The 17,034-nt window shown below is 38.1% G+C and overlaps 2 pseudogenes; one reads left to right on the plus strand and one right to left on the minus strand.

Moving 5' to 3' along the window:
- The window catches only part of LOC140596264 (protein GUCD1 pseudogene), a 60,145-nt pseudogene that overhangs the window by 18,893 nt on the left and 24,218 nt on the right, over window positions 1–17,034 (plus strand).
- Window positions 12,776–14,120, minus strand: LOC112910717 (F-box/WD repeat-containing protein 2 pseudogene; annotated as a pseudogene).

The following is a 17,034-nucleotide window of genomic DNA, read 5'->3' on the forward strand; positions in this document are numbered from 1 at the left end:
TTCTAGTTTACTAATCTATTCTTTGGCAATAGCTAATCTGTCATTAACCTATCAAGCATAGTTTTCGTCTCATATAGTGTCATTTTCATTTCAAGACAGTTGATTTAGTTCTTCTTTAAAAAAACTCTTGCATGGGGATCCCTGGGTGGCACAGTGGTTTGGCGCCTGCCTTTGGCCCAGGGCGCGATCCTGGAGACCCGGGATCGAATCCCACGTCGGGCTCCCGGTGCGTGGAGCCTGCTTGTCCCTCTGCCTATGTCTCTGCCACTCTCTCTCTCTCTGTGACTATCATAAAATAAATTTTAAAAAAAATTAAAAAAAAACTCTTGCATATTTTAACTTCTTAAAAAATCTCTTGCATATTTAAACTTTTGAACATACAGAACACAGTTGCAATAACTTTTTAAATGTCTTTCTCAGTTAATTCTAACATTTGCATCAGTTTCAGGTTGCTTTTAACTGATTATTCTCCCCATATATATCTTTCTGCCTTTTTGTATGCCTGGTAATATTTCTTTTTAAATTTTTATTTATTTATTAGAGAGAGAAAGCAAGCGCACGAGAGAGAGAGAGAGAGAGAGAGAGAGAGAGAGAGCATGAGAAGAGGGAGGGGCAGAGGGAGAGGGAGAAGCTGAAAGCCCAACTCAGGACTTGATCCCAAGACTCCAGCTGGGATCACCACCTGAGCCAAAGGCAAATGCTTAACCAACTGACCTACCCACCTGCTCCATGTGCCTGGTAATCTTTGATTAAAAGTCAGATATTGTGAATTTTACCTTGTCACCTGCTGAATAATTTTTATTCCCATCAATATTCTTAAGCGTTTTTTCTGGGACATGGTGAATTTACTTGGAAACTGTTTTTATCTTTTTGGATCTTACTTTAGGCTTATTTGGGATGGGACCAGAGAATTGTTCAGTCTAGGGTGAATTATTTCCAGTTATTAAGGCAAGATCTTTATGTACACTGTACCTAACGTTTCATGAGTCATGATGTTTTCTTATCTTTTTGGTAGAAGTCAACACTATTTCTTTCCCTGTGTGAGCACCAGGCATCATTATCTCTAATCTTTTAGGACAGTCATTTTTCCAGTGTCAGTTAGTTTCCTTGCATACATTAACTTTCTAGTTCTTGGCTAAGTACTAGCAAGGGGTTTTCTGAGGACTCCTGAGTTTTCTCCCCACTCTGGCATTCTGTCCTGTCTAGGTGTTTTGGTCTCCCCACACTCAGCACCATTTCCTCATCTCAGGGAGTCCTGGGTTCTGAATTTGTATATGGTGGTCCAGGGAACATACATTCTAAACCCAGTGGGGGCAGGGGGCAGAACTAAATGATCCCTCTGAAGGGCCACAGGGAGACTTTCAGAGAAGTTCAACCACGGGTTGGTTGGTTAGCAGCACTGTGCCAGTCAGAACTTGGAGAACATTCTAAGGTGACTATGCAAAGTTTGCCCCTTGATCGATATAAAATTGTTACAACAATGATCAACATTCTTTCTCCTTGATTCATAGTCAAACCGAACATGGGCCTTGAATTAGTGTGCCAGAGAGCATGTGAGCAAATTGCCTTTTGATCAACCTATCAAAGAAAACAAAATGTTTCTGACAAAGACATATCACTCCCGGAACTGAATGCCAGAATTTTGCACTATGATTTTGATTAAATATGGACTCGTATTTACTTCTGTCAGGACTTTTTTCTGAAATCCTGCTGGAAGTTCAAGGGACACCATTCAGTGGACAAAATGTTTGTTTCCCACATGCCTTAATCAAAGAGTATATTAAAATTGTAAAAAACTTGCACATTGTGTTCTGGTTTGGAGGGTACATGAGTGATTCAGGTGTATTAAATGAATCTGCACAGCCACTGTCCGTTGTCAAATAAAGAAGTACATGAAAATTACCCATGGCCTACAGAATGTAATCCAAATAATTGAAATAGTATCCTGAAAGCCTGAGGGTGAATAGAATGGCTGCCTAAAGATATTGAATGGCCGCCATGTGAAAGAGTAAAATTATTCTGTTTGACTTAGGAGACATACAGTTCATATTAATGGTTCAAAATTTTCCTATGTTGATTTTGGTTTATTTGAAGAAAAAAATTTCTACCAAGACTATGCCATCTTGGAAAAAGTTTCTTCACATAATAATTATCATTTCGTTCACTCACAAATACTTTATATTTTCAAAGCATTTTAAAAAATATTTTGTTTACTTATTTGGCAGAGAGAGAGAGAACCAGGGAGCACAAGTGGGGGGCAGGGGGTGCAGTGGAGGGAGTTGGAGAAGCAGGCTTCCCACTGAGCAGGGAGGCGGACATGGGTCTTGATCTTAGGGTCTTGATCCCTGAGATCACGACCTGAGCCAAAGGCAGACATTTAACCAACTAAGCCACCAGGCACCCTGATTCTGATTCTTAAAACAATCCAGTGAAGTAGACAAGAGAAATAGTGTCAGTACCCTGATTGACATCAGCTTGTAAGAACCAATTTTGTGCATCTCTCACCAAGTCTATGTTCAGTGGTGTCATGGCAATAGCTTGAAATTGGCCATAGTAGAAGTATTAGCACTTTGCAAATCAACAAATGCTACAAAAACGTACCTGTCCCCAACAAATGCTACAAAAACGTATCTTCCAGCCAGCTGTGAAGTATTTACTAACACATCATTCGATAAAGATAAATAAGAAGGAGTCTGAGGTTTACATAAGTGAAGTGATTTCTCCAAAGCCTAGTAGCAAATAGGTGAATGAGTAAATGAATCAGCTTTGCCTTGGGACAGAGGTCAGAAAAACCACTGTCTGAGAGCTTACATCCTGTGTTTGCATGGCCTTCAAACTAAGATTGGTTTTACATTTTAAAAGGCAAAAAAAAAAAAAGTATGCAACAGAGGACATATGTCATAGGAAACTTGTCAAAGGCAAGCAGTTTAAAATATTTATTATTTGACCCATTACAAAACCAAGTTTGCTAATCAAGAGCCTCAGCTCTATCATACGCCCTATGGCAGAGACTGCTACTTGTCTATCAAATTCCATCCTCCATATCTTCTGTAGTAATTGAGCTGTAGCTGGACACGTGATTGCCTAGCTAAGCTATATTAATTACCCAGCATCCCTCATGTCTAGGTGGAGCTAAATGATGATGAACTTTCCAAAGGATGAGCTTGGAAGTGGTCTGTGCAATTTAAGTCATTTTTTAAAAAATGAAGATCTCTCTTGGATCACTATGCCTTTACCTTCCTGCTGACTGGAGAATTTGAAGGTTGGAGTAATGATGTTAAAAACTATTTACTAGGGATTGCAGAACTTTTCTACTAATCTGGGATCCCAGGATCAATTCGTGAAGCAGAGTCCATTTACTCACCCGGGAATTTTTAAATTTTCTTTCTTTCTTTCTTTCTTTCTTTCTTTCTTTCTTTCTTTCCTTCCTTCCTTCCTTCCTTCCTTCAGAGAGAGAGAGCTCATGCACACAATCAGGGGTGGGGAGGGGCAGAGGAAGAGAGAGAGAGGGAGAATTTTAAGCAGGTTTCATGCCCAGCATGGAGCCTGATATGGGGTTCAACCTCACTACCCTGAGCCGAAATCAAGAGTCAGATGCTTAACCAGCTGAGCCACCCAGGCGCCCTCCAACTCAAGGTTTTTTTTTTAATGTGAAAAAGAAATACATTCCTATCTTTTGTTAGCCATTGCATTTTTTGGTCTCTTTGTTATAGTGATTTAGCCTTTATCCTATGATGCTTCCCTCTTCCCTGCCTAAGGCTCTTGGCTGTGATACTCACCCTGCAAAAGACTTTCCCATGTCCCCAGATCTCTCTTCAATTACTATTTAAGCTCAATTACTTTGGCTTAAATGCTAGCGACTGGTGAAGCTAACACTTGAAACCAAGTGTTGCAATTTAATTATGATATAAAATAAGTGACTGTATAGTATGTGTGTACTGGAACTTAAATAAAAAGCTCAATATTTTCCCTGAGAGGAAAATATGGACAATAATTTCAGCTAGTCTTACTACGGTACTCTCCTGATATCTATGCTGGTGAGCAGAAAGGTCATGTTCATGCATTGTTATATTTTTACTGTTATAGTGGGCTTTCTCAGAGAAAATAGTAACAAAATTAATGTCTATGAGCTATTTTAAAAGTGAAGCCAGTTTCAGTGTTTCTTTATTCCACATTCTTGTCAGCTTTTGTCGTCTTATGTCTTCTTGGTGATAGCCATTCTAACAGGTGTGAGGTGATGTCTCATTGTGGTTTTGATTTGCATTTTCTCAATGATGAGTGATGTTGAGCACCTTTTCATGTACCTGTTGGTAATCTGTATGTCTTCTCTGGAAAAATTTCTATTCAGTTCCTTTGTCCCTTTTTAAATTGGGTTGTTTGGGGTTTTTTAGCTATTGAGTTGTATGAGTTCCTTATATATTTTGGATGTTACCCCTTTATTGGATATGTGGCTTGCAAATATTGTCTCCCATTATCTAAGTTGTCTCATACACTGTTGGTGAAAATGTTAACTGGTATGGCCACTGTAGGACTCTATGCAGAGGTTCCTCAAGAAATTAAAAAAAGAACTATATGATCCACCAATCCCACTTATATATATCCAAAGGAAATGAAACCATTATCTCAAAGAGATGTCTGTATTCCCAATGTTCATTGCAACCTTATTCATAATAGCCAAGGTATGGAGACAACCTAAGTGTCTGCCAATAGAAAAGTGAATCAAGAAAATGTAACACACACACACACACACACACACACACACACACAATGGAGTGTTATTCAGCCTTTTAAAAAAAAAGAAATCCTGTCAGTTGCAACAACATGAATGACCTTGGAGGGCATTATGCTAAATGAAATAAGCCAAACAGAGAAAGACGAATACTGCATGGTATCACTTATATGTGGAATTTTAAAAAAAGTTGAATGCAGTGAAACAATGAACAAAAAAAAATGATTATCAGGAGTAGGGGAAATAGGGAGACCTTGGTAAAATGATAACAAACTTTCAGTTATAAGATGAATAAGTTCTGAGGATCTAACATGCAACATCATCACTACAGTTGGTAATACTGTATTGTCTGAGTGTAATTTGTTAAAAGAGTAGAACTTAAATGTACTCACTTCCCTCCAAAAAAGTGAAGCAGTGGATATGTTAATTAACTCTATGAGGGGGATTGTTTCACAATGTATACGTATATCAAATCATCGAGGTTTCACACTTTTAATATATTACAATTTTGTCAATTATACTTCAGTAAAGCTGAGGAGGAAAAAAAGAGAAGTCAATTCAGTAGGCACTCCAATTTGCTCACCTAATGATGAGTATAGAAAGAATCTTTGGTCGCAAATGAAATCTTCAAATGACTTAAAATAGCTCACCATTCCAATCCTGCTCTCTGAGACCAATCTGTAAATTACATTACACCAACCTGTAATGGATAAAATGTATTTAAAGTAAAGTCATGCTTGTTTGGATAAATGGAAAAAGACTTTTTGAAATGAGAAATGCAATTTTGATTTAATTTGTTGAGGCACTAAATCAATAGATTGTGCAAATTGAAAGAGCACTTAGGCCAAACTTATAAATTCAGATCTTCTAATATTTCCAAGCCCTAGTCTGTATCTTCTTTCGGGTTCTTGAAAATTTTTGCTTGGCTCCCTAGTCTCTAGTTTGGTGGAGCCTATTTCTCCTGTTGTGTTTAGGCATTTAATAGCACAGAGGACAGAACCAATCACTATCTTTCTGCTTCTCCGTCTCTGTCTCTGTCTCTGTTTCTCTCTCTCTCTCTCTCTCTCTCTCTCTCTCTCACACACACACACACACACACACACTTTTTAAAGGAGGTTGGGTTGATCATAAGGCATTAGAAACTCTTGCATTTTATCTAAATACACTCCTCCTGCATAATGGTGTCGAAGTAGGTCATTGAGATGATGTGACTGTCTGTTGACCTTAATGCTGAACCAGGGGAACTGGCGGTTGCTCACCTACTTCTCTGTCCTTGGAATATACATTCCACCGATCATTTCACACCAGGAGCCATTTTAAGAATGTATCCTTGAGACAGTAACATGAGGTTGAGACACTCTGGACTGTGTATATAACTGAACCCAGCTGAGATACATATTATTAATATATAATTGTATAGAGATATAAACTTTTAAGATTCTATTGGGCAGATGCAGAGATCTACTTGTCTTGGGGCCATCCAAGACAAGCCCCATATGTAAGTTCCCTTGTATAATTAAACCTGTCACCTACCACTCCAGAGTAGTCTCTTTCTCCATAGTGCATGGCAATTTCGAATTTCACCTGGGAAACTCCTAAGTTGTGAACCAACAAGTGTTTACTCAAAGATACAATTTCTGTGATCTGCTGAAGAATTATCTTATTTAAATCTGGTTCAGTAGATTAGATAAGGGTACAAAACCAACTCCATAGGATTAGTCCTCTGGACTAGTTACTATCAAACAAAGCTAATCTAGACAGCAATCATCATGCTTGCTTCGAACCAAGATTATTAAGAAAAACAGGGATATAATACTCATTTCATCCTTTTACTCATTTAAAAATATTTATTCAGGGCTGAATGATACAGATTGAGATAATACTGGAAAAACAGCAGTGAAAAAAAAAAACAGACATGATTTCTGCCCTCATAAGAATTTACCTACTGTGGAAAATAACATCAAGCAAATAACATGTGAGTTGAATGTTATGAAAAGCAAAGCAAATGAGCAGTGGGATGCATAGTGGAGTTTTCTCCTTTCTCCAGGTAACCTTGTTAAAAATGAAGATATTCCTGGGAGAGCTGACTACTAATCTACTAATCAGTCATAAATGATTCAATCTTTAAAGCACTAGGATCAGCTGCATTTTCTCCTGAGAGTAGGGATCAGGAGAGAATGAACACATTGTCTTGGAGTCATGAGCAACTGGAAATGAAGAAAATATTGTGTATGCTAACTTTTTTTACCAGGGATTGTGGTGACCAGCTCACATGCCAACACATGCTGTGTTGCAAGAATCAATAAAATACCAACGAGTGAAGGAAGCTGGCTGCATGTAAGACGATATAGTGTGGGGGGTTGTAGAGAACTGGATCACGCAACTACAGAGCACAGTTGCCATCCAGCTGCCACTACAGGAGTATATATGGTCAATATTTCCAGATCTTTCAACTGTGAGAAAAGTCAGAAGTCTAGATTGCAATGTAAAATCTCCCAATTTTAAAATGTTGGCAGTTAACTTGTTACATGTTTAAGCATTTTTTAAATTATGGACTAAACAAAATATGTATCTGTAGCCAAGATGTGGCTTGGGAGTCACGACTTCACCATTTCTCTTCTATAAGTGAAAAGATTTGTGAAATGAGAGAGATAAGAAAGGGAAATGGACAGTTTTGAAGAGAGTGAAAAGGACGAAAAATGATGAGTTAGCAATGGTTTAAGACATTTCCCAGGTCACAGAGGAAAATATTAACTGAATGGTTTCTTTGGGCAAAGAGCACCCAGGAAATGGAGCTTTGCTAAAAAGGTGCTAAATGAAATATTTCTGCCCAGAGTAACTGCTATCCTCATTTGTGTGTTTATAGTTTCGTTGCTTCTTATTATAGTGGGATTACATGTGTAGATGTGTCAGGAAAACAGGACCATGACACATATTATGAGTGTTATGGACTAAACTGTAAGAAAATAAATTTCTGCTGTGTAAGCCACCCAGTCTGTGTTATTTTGTTATTGTGGCCCTAACAGACTTAATCCAATGTCAATACATGGTTTATGGTGGCAATCAGATCTTACATCCCCCGGAATCATTAATAAGGGTGGATGGAAGAGAATGTCAGAGAATGTGAGGACATTTGAGAAACAGAGCACATGTGGCTGCCAATTCATACCATGAAAGATTTAATGGAGAGTTCTATGGAAACTGTCATCTTTGCAAAAGCTGTTCTGTTAGTGGAAACTGCTTCTCTGAGACCATGCCCAAGCCCTTGGTGATGCCCTGGAGCCTGCCACTGATTGGTAAGGCCATTCATCAGAAAGATGAGCTGGCAATGAATGGAACAGAAGAGCAGAACAAGATAGGGCCCTCTAAGCTTCTTTGTCTATCACTATAACTCCCTTCCACAAAGTTCCTAATGTATTAGCTTCTGTTTCACTTCTGCCCTCCAAATGGCCAACTCAAATGAAGAATTATATAGGGAGGAGGATTCTTGAAAACATAGCTCCCACTTTTAATCGGGAAGAATAGTGCCATGCGGATGACACACCTCCATGCACAGAACAGATCATTAACAAGAAAGCTATTATTTACCTTTGAACTTATGAACAGTAGCATACTATATGTACTCGTCTATGGCTTGGTCTTTTCAACCAACATTATGAATCTGAAATCAACCATTTATGAATGCTGCCAGAGTTGCTTTCTTTTTTATTCATATAGAATATACCATTATTTATCCATTCTCCTGCTGATGTGCATTTGGGCTCCTCCTTGTCCATGTCATATGGCACTCATGTGTAAGAAGTTTTCTAAAGGTGTATGCATAAAAGTAGGATTCCTAGATATGTGAATTTTTGAATTTTTCAGATAATGTCAAATTATTTTCCAAAGTAGTTTCCCAAATTTGAATCCCAATGGTAGTATGTAAGAGTTCCTATTACTTCATATTTTGGAAAACAGTTGGAATGTGCAGGCTTTTTATTTTTGTGGTCTGGAAGGTATAAAACTGTATTTCATGTGCCTTTAATTCTCAATTCCTTGAACGCTAATGAAAACTAGCAAATATTACTGTAATTTTTGAGCTTCATTTTATGTGAAATTCTATTCATAGAGTTAGTCCATTTTGTGTTGAGTAATTTGTGGTTTTCTATGTTTAATCATAGGGGTTATTTATTATATCAGTAGTTTAGCAATTATATGCACTGTTGTAAATATCTTCATTTAATTTTTGACTTGTCTTTATATAGTGTTTTTGATGAACAGACTATCTTAATTTTAACATAATCAAATGCATCTGTCTTTTCCTTTATAGAATTTGTATTTTGTAGATTATAAAGAAATCCATTCTTACCTGAGATCATAAAGATATTCTTCCATACATTCTTCTAAGAAAGTTTTGATTTTCACATTTAAGCATTTAATCTACTGTGAATTTATTGTTGTGTGTGTGTGGTGTATGGTTTTTGTATTTCAATTGAATATACATTTATATTTTGTATCTAAAATGGATAAACCTTTCTCTCTAAACATTTCTCTCAGCACTATTTCATCACTTACTGAATGGTCATTCCCTTTCCTTTTACTTGCAATGGCACCCCTGTCATGTATCTATTGTCCAATTATCATCTATCTTCTTCCTCCTTTCCTCCCTCCCTCCCAGACTGCCTTCTTCCCTCATTTCCCTCCTTCCTTCTTTTCCATTATGATCCACTGATCTACTTATGTAGCCCTGATCCAGCACCATATCATCTCAATTTCTGTATTTTATATAAACTTTCTAGATAAAGTAATATTTTCATTTTACTTCTTCAGCAGTGTCTTCGCTTCTAGCTTTGCCACATGAATTCCAAGATCATGTTATCATGTCTAAGAAAAACACTGCCATTACTTGCATTGGAATGCATTGAATCTATAGATGAATATTGGAAGAAGAGACATTTTGTATTGGTTTTCCTATACAAGAACAAAATTAATTTTACCATCTACTTATGTCATCTTTAGTTATTTTTCAATACAGTTTTATAACTGCCACCATAATGTTCTTAGATATCTTTTAATACTTCAACTATAAGTGCCATATATTATGATTTTTAAACATCTTTATTGAAATATAATTCACATACTATGCAATTCACTCATATAAAGTGTACTGTTCGGAGCACCTGGCTGGCTCAGTCAGTAAAGCATGCAGCTCTTGATCTTGGAGTTGTAAGTTCTAGCCCCACGTTGAGTGCAGAGATTAATGAAAAATAAAATCTTAAAAAAAGTGTACAATTCAATGGTTTTTACTATAGGCACAGAATTGTGTCACCATTGCCACAATCAATTTTAGAACACTTTTATTTACCCAACCAAAAAATCCCAGTTCTGTTAGTCTTCAACTTCTAACCTTTTCCATCTGTCTCTGAGGCCTAAGCAGTGACCGATATACTTTCTATCTCCTTAGGTTTGCCTCCTCTGGACGTTTTATGTAAATGGCATCAGACAATCTGTGGGCTTTTGAGTCTGGTTCTTTTCATTAGCACAACTGTCTCTGTGAGTCCATGCCTTCAGTTGCTTTGGGCATATTCCTAGAAGGGGACTTGTTACATCATGAGGTAATTCTATGTTTGTTTTTCTGAAGGGCCACCATGCTGTTTTCCACAGTGACTGCACTAGTTTACATTTCACCAAACAATTGCAAGCTTTCTAATTTCTCCACATCCTTGCCAACATGTTATTATTTTTTTCAATAACCATCTGTGATGGTTAATTTTATGTGTCAACTTGTCTAGGCTACAGACAGATATCTGGTCAAAAATTATTCTTTTTTAAAAAAGATTTATTTATGTATTCATGAGAAACACAAAGACAGACAGAGACACAGGCAGAGGGAGAAGCAGACTCCCTGCAGGGAGCTGGATGCGGGACTCAATCTTGGGACTGCTGGATCATGCCCTGAGCCGAAGGCAGATGTTCAACTGCTAAGCCACCCAGGCATCCCTCAAACATTATTCTTTATGTTTCTTTGGAGGTCTGTTTTTAGATGTTATTAAAATTTAAACCAGTAGACAATGAATAAATTAGATTACCCATCATGATGTGGGTGGGCCTCATCTAATCACTGGAAGATCTTAATGGAAACAGACTGATCTCCTTTCAAGAAGAGGGAACTCTGCAGCAGAATGCCTTTGGATCCCAACCACAGTATCAACTCTTCCCTGGATCTCCATTCTGCTGGCCCACCTTGAAATTTGTGAACTCGCCAGTCTCCACAATCTTGTGAGCCAATGCCTTTAAATCAATCATGCAATCACACCTGTACATCCTATTGGTCCTGTTTTCATAGAGAACTCTGACAGAAGCATCATCCTAATTGGTAGGCAATGGTTTTCATTTGCATTTCCCTAATTATTTGTGATATTGATGATTCACCTGATTATATAAACTTTATTGGAGTATGATTTACATAACATAAAATATACACGTTATATGCAAACATTCATGAGTTTTGACAAATGTATATATCTGCATAACTGCTATTATACTCAATACAGAAAACATTTCCATCACTTCAACAGTTTCCCCTTAAATCTTTTCAATCAATTCCCCCAACAATCCTGGCCCCAGAGTCACTATAGATTCATTTGACTTCTTCTAAAATTTCATATAAAGTGAATCATACTTTATATATAGCTACTTGCTTTTTTTGAGTAATTTTGATTTTTTATTTGTTCTGATGAGATGGATATTCTTTGGATTTTATTTTATTTTATTTTTTAATAATAAATTTATTTTTTATTGGTGTTCAATTTGCCAACATACAGAATAACACCCAGTGCTCATCCCGTCAAGTGCCCCCCTCAGTGCCCGCCACACAGTCACCCCAGCATAACATTTCTAAGATACATCCATTTAATTAAATGCATCAGTAGTTCCTTCCTTTTTATCACTTAGTATTATTCCATTGGACAGATACAACTCAATTTTCTTTTTAAGATTTTAGTTATTTATTCATGAGAGACAGAGAAGATGGACAGAGACATAGGCAGAGGGAGAAGTAGGCTGTGAGGAGCCTGATGGGGACTCGATCCCAGGATCCAGGATCATGACCTGAGCTGAAGGCAGATGTTCAACCACTGAGCCACCCAGGGGCCCCCACCTCAATTTGTTTACACATTCATAATTTGGTGAGAAAAGTTTGGATTTTTTCTCTAATTTTTGGCAATTATTAATAAGGCTGCTATGAAATTATATCACAGTGTAGTTGATTTCTATTTATTTTTTAATTTTTTATTTAAATTCACTGTGCCAACATATTACATCCAGTGTTCATCTCATCACATGCACTCCTTAGTTCCTATCACCCAGTTACCCCATCCCCACACCCACATCCCCTTCTGCAACCCTTTGTTTGTTTCCTAAAGTTAGGAGTCTCTCATGGTTTGTCTTAAAACATGGCAAACATATCAGGAGTAAAAGAGCTATGAAGCTCCAGCCCCTCATTACCCCCCCATGGAAATATTAAAACACAAACAGAAAATGGCTGAACATATGTTTTGTGAGAAGATATGTATTCTTTAAACTTAGATATATGCCTAGGATTGAAATTGTGGGGTTGTATGGAAAATATATGTTTTACTTTATAAGAAATAGCTAAAATGGCATCCAAACTGGTAGTAGCATTTTATTAAAAAAATTTTTTTAAGATGGGTATGTTTTACAGGCAACCAATGAGCAGATTAATGAACCATATAACTCTCTTTACTTTAAACTAAAATTTGAGAAATATGACCCAAAATGCATCCTTCTATCCTGAACAACATAACCAAGTACAAATGAAGTCAATGGTGCACCCCATTAGCGTCCTAGGCTGTATACCAATAAAACAAGCCCTCCCTGGCCCTGAGCCCCTGCCCTGGGGCAAATGCAAGTAAATGATTGTGCATTGTGTGATGATACTGTTAGGCGAGAACTTTGGTTCATGCAGTTGACTAACTGCCATCGAGGGGGCACTGAAAACCCACACCCTCAGCACTTAAGTCAGTCAGCGATGGTAAGCTTATGGCATCAGTCATGCCCCTTCCACAACACCAGGTAATGGTGTGGTCAGGTATACTGGTGGCAAAGACCAAGCCTATATCATTGTGCCCATCCAATCCATCGGGCCAGGATGCTTCACCCGCGGGAAGCTTGAGCCTATCCTTGATTTCTGCTACTCTGGCAGAGACCAGTAGAGAATCGGGCTCTCTGTTTGCAAGTCCACGAAATACAGGGAATGGTTGTCAAACAGCAGGGCAAAGATATCTCTAAAGCCAAGCAAGGCCAAGTTTGCTATCTCAGGAGTCTTGATGACCCTGCCAATATCACAACTGGCAAAGCCTCATGGGTAGAGATGCAGTGCCAAACTACAATGTATCTTCCATCAAACTGAAATCCTGGCTGCAGGCAGATACTTCTGTCCTCAGAGACAGACAACATCTTTAAGCACTTACAATTGATTTCTCTCCCAGTTGGCCAAATCTTGATCTCATATTTGTCCACACGTGGGGGTATGTAGTCTCCAGGGCTGTGCAAAAAAGACTTCGCACTTTTGCAAAACCACCTTGGTGACCCATTCCATGCGCCATTGAGTGTGTTCAGGCTTATCCCAGGAGACAAAGCTCTTATTTCCACAGTGAAATATTCAGATCCATTCACCAAGGTATCTAGCTCATCATTGTAGTCAATGTTAAATACCGCCTCTGTGTGCCCCCAGAAGTGCTAGGTGCTGGCTCCAGAACTCCATTCCCAACAGGCCACAGTGTTGTCAAAGGAGTCTGTCACAAGCTTCTGCTCATCAAACCTCACTGCTGCACCACTGTGGGTCTGAATGCCATTAATGCACTCCCCTGTGCTCATATACCACAGTTTTGCAGACAAGTCATCTGACCGTGTGCAGAGAAATGCATCTTTGTAGTAGAGCACATACGCTCTGGCATTGTGTCCAATTAATGATGAGGTCTCAAAGGCTTCAAGGTCCTCCAGTTGCCTCTTTCTCAAATAGGCCTTCAAAGCTTCTACCAGTGCAAGGCATCCTGAACAGAATCATCTATGTACCAGCTCAAATTTTTACACGTGGTTTGCGACACCTCTGTATGGGCACTTATCACCTTCTTCCACTGTTTAGACATGAGGCAGCATGTGAGTCAAGCCCGAGGATCGAGCCATTTTAACAAATAAAAATGGAGCTCCTGGGGGAGGAGTTTGAAAAAGTCTCCAGGTTATTGGAGAGATGCCTGAGCTGGACTGCCCCACTCAGACTTATCAGGTGATCCAGAGTTTCATTCTTCTGCTAGTCCCTCAGAGAAAGACATGTAACAGAAATGTTACCAAGCCATGCCTCCAAGTCCCTTCTCTCCATGAAGTTATGGAAAAATTGACCTGAGCAAGTGCCCCAAGGGCCAGGGATCTCGTGCCAGGCTCACACCAAGTAGGTGAGTTGGGCTGCCAGAGCTTCCAGTAGCAGGTCCACTGGGCATCCCTGGCATCTGCAGGTAGTAAAAGAAAGACAAAGGACTGGCACCAGTGGCAGCATTTTTAACTTCCACCAGCAATGTGCAAGAGTTCTTAATAAAGAATTGTAGAGGCACCTGGGTGGCTCAGTTGGTTAAATGTCTGCCTTCGATTCAGGACATGATCTTGGGGTCCTGAGATGGAGTTCTGAGTTGGGCTCCCTGCTCAGTGGGAAGTCTGCTTCTCCCTCTAACCTCTGCCCCTCCCCCTGTTTGTGCTCTCTTTTCCTCTCAAATAAATGAATAAAGCCTTTAAAGAAAAGAATCTTTATATTTTGGCTAAAATGTTCTTTTAAAGATATATGTATTCAAGTATATCTTCCTATTCATTTTTTAATATGAAAAAATAAGCTTTATTAATCTGCCTTGCAATATATAAAATTTGTATGCTTGTATAAAAATATGCTCATGAAAGAAAAAACTTTTGGGGGCCTTATTTTTTTTCCTATTCAGTGGCTTAGCTTTTCACTTTCTTTATGGCACCTTTAAGTATATAAAAGTATGATTTTCAGAATGTCAAATTTGTTAACTTTTTTCTTTTATAGTTCATGCATTTTGTGACCCATTTTTGCCTGTGCCAAGAAAATCTTTTTGTTTGACTAAGGCTAGATAAAAATCGATCCAAAAAATTGTTGGATTACATATTCTGTGGGACAGGAATTGACACTGGGCTTAGTAGAAATGCCTTGTCTTACTGGGACCCCAGTGATGTCTGGGACCCCAGTTGGAAGACCCAATACCTGAGAATTATAATCCTTTGAAGACACTTATACTAATGTGTAAGTTAATGCCAACTCTCCATTGGGACCTTAGTTTGTATTATCAGTTGGTAAACCTACATATGGCATCTCCATGTGACCTAGAGTTCCTCAGAACATGGTGTCTGGGCAACTATCTCAAGAAAAAGGAAGAACAGTTATAAACTATATCCATTTTATGACCTACCCCGAAATCACACAACATTATTTCTACTACACTGTGTTGGTCAGAGAAGTCACAATTCCCTACCCAGATTCAACTGGGAGAGAACAGAAACCTCAACTCTCAGAGGGAGGAGACATCACTCACATTGTAACATACATGTGACATATATTTGCCATGGATCTGCCATCTACCACAATCTGTCCACTGATCAAAATAATTCACATTTCTCTTACATACAAAATTCACATGTGCCTCTTACAGAACCCCCAGACTCTCATCCCATTAAGTAACAGGTTCAAACTCAAGACCCAATTTCCCACCTAGATCTGTCCTATGTTGGATGAGGCTGCTCAGCCGTCATACCTAATCAACATATACATGTTGTCAAGTATAGCTCCTCTTGATTTGAAAATCCTGTGAATTAAAGAGATGTTATCTGTCACTCACACCCACACACAAACATACAAACGCCAACACGAAATGTTTGACAGCCACAGATTTTCCTTTGCAAAAGGAGGAAAGCATGAGGCATGTTGGAGTCAGTGGTCCATAGCAATTTAAGAATCCAGTCAGGTGCATGTTGCTAGTTCTTCGGTTAGGGCTCAGTCCTCCTACTGCCCGGTCATATTTCTTCATTACGGCATCAGGAGGGGTGGTTGTGTTGGGAGCAGCCCTAGGTAAAAACACCATGGATTTCAACTGTTCTTACTAAGTACAGCAAACTTTCTTGAACACTTCTTACATTGTTTAATGCCTTTGACAAATTTCCAGAGTCTTTAAATTGTAGTTGTTTTTTTTTAAAAATAATTTTGTCCATTTGTATTACTGCTTTTCCAGGACAGTAATGACCAAGATGGTCATTCAACATACTGGAAGTCCCTTCCACCTCTGCTTTCTTCACCTTCATTTTTGAAAAAAAAAAAAAAAAAAAACTTTCACTGAGTAAGGAATTTGTGCTCCACCATGTTCTAGCTCATATTTTCAATAAAAAAATCTATCATCATTCTTATCTCTGTTCTGGTGCATATAATAAGCATGTTCTCTCCTCTAAATGCTTTAAAGATTTTCTCTATATTGATGTGTTTACATGATTTGATTTCAGCATAACTGAGGGTCACTTTCTTCATGTGTCTTATGCTTAGAGTTCATTCAGCTTCCTGAAACTGTAAGTTGAATATTTTCATCAACGTTGGAGTCATTGACTCAAATATTCTTTCTGTTCCCCCACTTTCTCCTCTCCTTCAGGAACTCCAATTCCACATATATTGGCAGCTTGGGTTTTCTTTTATTGTGCATGTATGCCCTATTTATTTTTCCCCTCTGCTTCATTTCAGATAGTTTCTATTATAACACTTGCATTCATTAATCCTTTATTTTGCACTGTCTGCTCTGCTGTTAATAACATTCCGTGTATTTTTTTATCTTAGACATTGGGATTTTTTTCTCTAGGAATTTTATTTGGATCTATTTATATTTTCCATGTCTTTATGTAATATATTCAATTTTTTCTGTAATTTCTTAAAAATATGGAAATTATACCAATAACTATTTTAATGTCTTTCCTACCTAATGTATAATATCAATTTGGGGTCATATATGACTGATAAATGTTTTTCATTGTTAAGTTTCTATGTTCCTTATTTATTGCATGCCTTGTTAATTTTGGCTGGATAACAGCCATTGTGAATTTCATCTTGTTTGGTGATGGATATGCTGGCATTCCTAAAAATGTTCTTGAGCTTCATTCTGGGACATATTTAAATTACATGGAAAAAGTTTTATACCTTTGGGTATTATTTTTATTGTTGTTAGGTGACACGAAAGCAGTGTTTAGTCTAGTCTTACTTATTT

Source organism: Vulpes vulpes, chromosome X (genome assembly GCF_048418805.1).
Source record: "Vulpes vulpes isolate BD-2025 chromosome X, VulVul3, whole genome shotgun sequence".
Lineage (NCBI taxonomy): Eukaryota > Metazoa > Chordata > Mammalia > Carnivora > Canidae > Vulpes > Vulpes vulpes.